The sequence below is a fragment of the Canis lupus genome, chromosome 17, assembly GCF_003254725.2.
Source record: "Canis lupus dingo isolate Sandy chromosome 17, ASM325472v2, whole genome shotgun sequence".
In the NCBI taxonomy this organism is placed as follows: Eukaryota; Metazoa; Chordata; class Mammalia; order Carnivora; family Canidae; genus Canis; species Canis lupus.
Window position 1 is genome coordinate 1814609 of NC_064259.1, and position 5216 is coordinate 1819824.

Below are 5216 nucleotides of genomic sequence, written 5' to 3' on the forward strand. Positions count from 1 at the left end.
CACCCAAACTTGCAGGGGTGTGGAGAGGATGACGAGAGCAGAATATGCTCACCTCACCAAGATAGTTCCACGGCCTGGAACCACAGCCTGATGACCCGGACCGCAGGCCAGAGCCTGGGGAACCTACGCACACACCCACCCCGTCCTAGGCAGGACCCAAGAAGACTGCCGAGGAAGACACAGAACACAACAGTGCAACTGAAACGTCAAGTCTTCCATCCCACCCTAGGCCCCACGAAACAACAGTGAAGGAGCTAAAATGTATAAGCACACAGGACCAGAGAGGATGGATGTAGAGGGCGAGCAAACGCAAGACTGTCGGCAGATCATGTGAAAACAGGAAGTGGGCAGAGGAGGGGACTGACTTACCAAAGCCCAGGCAGTGGCCCCCAGCTGCTCCTGCCTCAGGAACCAGGAGAAGAGTCAGGACGGAAAGATCAGGCCTCGAGCAGCTTCCTCAGAAGCCAGCTGGGCATGCATGGTCGTGGCCATGAGGAGCGAGATCAGAAACGGGTACGAGATTCGTGGGCAGAGCACGCGGACGACCCAGGAGGGCCTGCAAACCCTCAGATGATCCCCTCCGCCTCTGGCCGCACAGCAGGACCTCACTAACACACAGGGCCCAGACGAGGGACACCCGGGGCCCTCAGAGAGCGGGCAAGGCCAGGTCTCCACGGATGGGGTTAGTTAAGCTGCACACGGGAAGGCCCAGTCTCCCAGGCCGCCTCCCCACTTGCGTCCCCACCCCACTGACCCTCTCTGCTCCAGGCTTGAGCCCTGACGGGCAGTTAGCAAACTGAGCAGGGAACCACCGCGTGGAGGGAAAGCACCTCTGCATGAACGCCTGGTGCCCCCCCATAACCACACTGAAGGCAGCCAGTGGGCACAACCCCCCCCCCAACGTGCCGCACACCACTTCTTGCCCCCCCAGCCCTGCGCTGCGAACCTGGGCACACAGCCAAGCACGGAATGGAAACTGCAAGAAACAAAGGAGGAGTAGGAATCTGAAGGAAACAGATAATAACACAAAAAATTTGAGGGAAAAATCATACAGAACAAACGCTTTCAGGCCCGGGGACTGTTGAATTTGTTTTAAAAAATAATGCTAGAATTATAGAAAACAAGGAAAAGAGAGGTTTGTTTAAAATTAAAATAAAGATAAGTGAAATTAAAAATCCAAAGGACTGGGACACCTGTGTGGCTCAGCAGTTGAGCATCTGCCTTCGGCTCAGGGCGTGACCCCGGGGTCCCGGGATTGAGTTCCATATCGGGCTCCCTGCAGGGAGCCTGCTTCTCCCTCTGCCTGTGTCTCTGCCTCTCTCTGGGTCTCTCATGAATAAAATAAAATCTTTTTTAAAAAATCCGGAGAACAAACTGGGATGTGAAGGACAGGAAATTTGTGAGAGGTGACAGAGGACAGAGGTGACAGAGGACATGGTAAAGGTTTAGAGGATGGACATGGGCTGTCCTGTGTCCAACTCCTAGGAGCATCAGAAATAGGACAGCGGGAAAGACCATCTTCAGATGGCCACAGAAATAACATGGGAAGTGTCTCCTGTGCCCCAGAGGCCCATGGGGTGGCCGCAGCCATGATGAGGGGCCCACTAAAAGCTACCAGAAAGGAAAAACAGGTCACATATGAACAACAAGCACAGGACTATGTCTAGATGTCACCAGCTCCAGTTCTGGAAGATGGCAGAGAGAGGCCTCTGACTGGGCTTCTTCAACCAGTAAAATGAGCATCATGCAAATAACAGCATTTCCAGACATACAGGAAATTCCACAATGAAAAGGTGGGTAAACAAAACACAAATGAACCAAAGAAGGGAAGGTGTGGGTTTGGGGTGCAGGAGATGCAGCCGCTGCTGGGGGCACGGGAAGAATTCCAGGACCATGGTGACAGGGCATCCAGAGTGGCAGGACCAGGGGGCTGGACACAGTCCAGAGGGGACAGAGAGGCAGGGGGCTCCAGACTGCACAAAACAGTGAGAGCATCCAACTCGTGGTGGAGTGACGGCCCAGTTTCGCAGCCTCTTCCCAAATCTCCCCATAAAAGGCAGCTATGGCAGCCAGACGGCAGAACCAAAGCCACGGCTAACATTCGCAATGAAACCAGGTGCTTTAGACCGAATGTTGTGTCTACAATCAAAACCTAACCCCCAGTGCATGGTATGAGGAGGTGGGGCTGTGGGAGGTTATCAGGTCATGAGGATGGAGGCCCCATGACTCCAAGAGCTTCCACCCCCACTTCACATGAGGGCACAGCAGGAAAGGGCCCTTGATGCAGGAAGCACCACCTGCCCCAGACACCAGGCCTGCGGCGCCTGTCTCAGACTTCCAGCCTCCGGAGCCGGGGAGATAGACACCTGCCCCCCGACTATGAGCAGCATGGTCCACAGCCTCGGGGAGAGCCGCCCCAATGGGATGCCACCAGTGACCCATCTTCTGGCTTCCTAGAGCTGCTCTAACAAGTACCACCAACCTAGCAGCTAAAACAACAGAAATCCACATCTTCACAGTCGCAGAGGCCAGAAGTCCCAAATCAAAGCATGGGTAAGCCTGAGTCATTCGGGAGGGTTCGGGGGAGCATGCTCGGAGTGGCCCGGCTGGAGCTCATCACTCCAACCTCTGCCTCTACTTCTGTGTCCTTCTGACAAATCTCCCTCTCTTCTCTTGGGACTGAGGGATGATCTCATCTCAAAGTCCCCAGTTGAGTGAGGTCTCCAATGACTCTAGCCAATAAGTCACAGAGAGGGCTGGCACTTAAGACTTAGACTTGTTTTCTGGGGACATACGTCAACTCACAAGCCCCAAGATAGAAGTAGAGAAGGACAACCCACTGCCATCCAACAGGTATGTGTAACCCCAGTGTCCATGAGGGAAAAGTGAGGGAGGAGATGCATCCGACAGGCGTCAGCATGGCAGCTGGGACTGAAAACTCTTCTGGCCACGCCGTGGCACGGGGCAGGGTCTGCAAAAGGACTGAAGGAGCTAGATGGCTCACACAGATCAGCTAGGACTCTCTCTCAGGAAAAGGCCACATGGAGAAAGTACTTCTAGAAGTTGGATCAAAATAAAGCAGGACAGGGACATGAGAGAAAACGGAAAAGAAGGCCAGAGAGAAGGGGCCTTAGGTCAAAACTTGCCTGGTCTGTTCACTCTTCAAAGTGGCCATGTAGTTATTTCCTTTTCCAGAAATTTTAATTTCAGGAGGGCTGGTTGGTTAGGCTCTTACTCACCAGCGGGAACCCACATTGGTGGATTTTCCCACGTTGAACCCACACCTGTGTTCCAGAGACAGACCCCACTTCATAACAATGTATGTACTTTTTGTACAATACTAGATTGGATGTGAGAGTATGTCCAATACAGATTTTTTTTACCTTCACAGGGACATAGATCTTTAATTGGTGTTGATGTCAGATCAATACTGCCCTCCCTAAACGTGTTGGGCAATTTGCAACTTCCCTCTACATCCTGAAAGAGCTTGTATAAGATCGGTAATATTTTATTTTCTGTAAGAATTTGATACAGTGAGCTGATAAAAACCCTCTGGGTCCAGTTTTTCTCCATAGAAAAATGATTATTATTCCAGTCTTTATTAGCTGTAAGGCTGATACTCAGACTTTTCATTTTTTCTTGAGTCAGTTTTGTCAAGTTCTGTTTTTCAGAAACGTTTCCATTTTATCTAAGTTGTAAAATTTATCTTTTTAAAGTTGGTCATAATAGTTTCCTACTTAAAATATCTGCAGTATGTGTATGTGGCGATATTCCCTTGTTCCTTTCTGGTGTTGGTGATCTGTGTCTCGTTTTCTTTATTTTCCTTTCTAGATTTTTACCAATTTTATTAACATTTTCAAAGAACCAGTGTTTGGCTTTCTTTATTGTCTCTATTGTCTTTCTGTGTTCTACTGCACTGATTTCTGCACAGATATTCATTATTTTTACATTCTAGTTACTTAGATTTTTTTTTAATTTTTATTTTTATTTATGATAGTCACACACAGAGAGAGAGAGAGAGGCAGAGACACAGGCAGAGGGAGAAGCAGGCTCCATGCATCGGGAGCCCGACGTGGGATTCGATCCCGGGTCTCCAGGATCACGCCCCGGGCCAAAGGCAGGCGCCAAACCGCTGCGCCACCCAGGGATCCCTCTAGTTACTTAGATTTAACTTGATCTTCCATTTCTCATGTCTAATGGAGGAAACTTAGATGGTTGATTTTAACCTTTCTTCTCATAAAATACACATTTAAAGCCACAAGTCTCCCCTCTGGTCTCCTTTAGCTATTTCACACATAGTTTGAAATGCTGTGAGTTGATTGTCTTTTAGTTTGTATTTTTTTCCAGTTCCTCATGTGTTTTCTTCTTTGACCCAGGTGCTATTTAGAAGCATGCTACGTTATTTCCAAGAGTGGAGAGATTTTCTTGATATCCTATTGTTATTTACTTCAAACTGAGTTCTCTTTTGGTCAGAAGACATTCTCTGTTACCTATTAATTTTCTAAAAATTATTGGCACTTCCTGTGGCCCCGTGTATCTTAGTGAACATTCTGTGTTCACTTGGAAGGGACACGTGTTGTGCTGAGTGTGGTGTTCTGTAAATGCCAAATAGATCAAGTTGGCAGATAATGTCGCTCAGATAAATAATGTTAGCAAAGTTAACCGCCCCTGATGATGACTGCGGATGTTTCCCTGTTTCCCCCTTAGTATTGTCCCTTCTTGCATCATGAATTTTGAAGCTTGGCGGTCAGGCCCATGCACATCCTGGGTTGTTATATGTCCCACGTGTCCTGCCCGCTCACCAGCACAAAGTGGCCCTCTTAGCTCCTAGAACATTCTCCGCCTGGAAGTCCACTTTGTCTGTACGGACGGAGCAGTCACAGCTTTTCTATGCTTCCTGTTTGCAGTTTAACTTCTTTTTATTCTTTTACATCAAACTATTTGTGTAATAGTTTGAAGCGCATCTTCAGTAAACAGCATGTAATTGGAGATGGCTTTTCTATCCAACCTGACAATCTCTGCCTTTTAATTAGAATATTTAGTCCAATTAAATTTAATGTAATTCCTTACATGGTTGGGTTTATTGCGGCCACTTCTGTGTCTTTGTCCCTCTGTCCCTTCTTTGCTGCCTTCTTTTGTGTTAATCAAATGTTTCTCAGGATTTGATTTTATGGCCTCTATTAGCTTCTTTGCCTTTTCTCTCTTCTTAATTATTT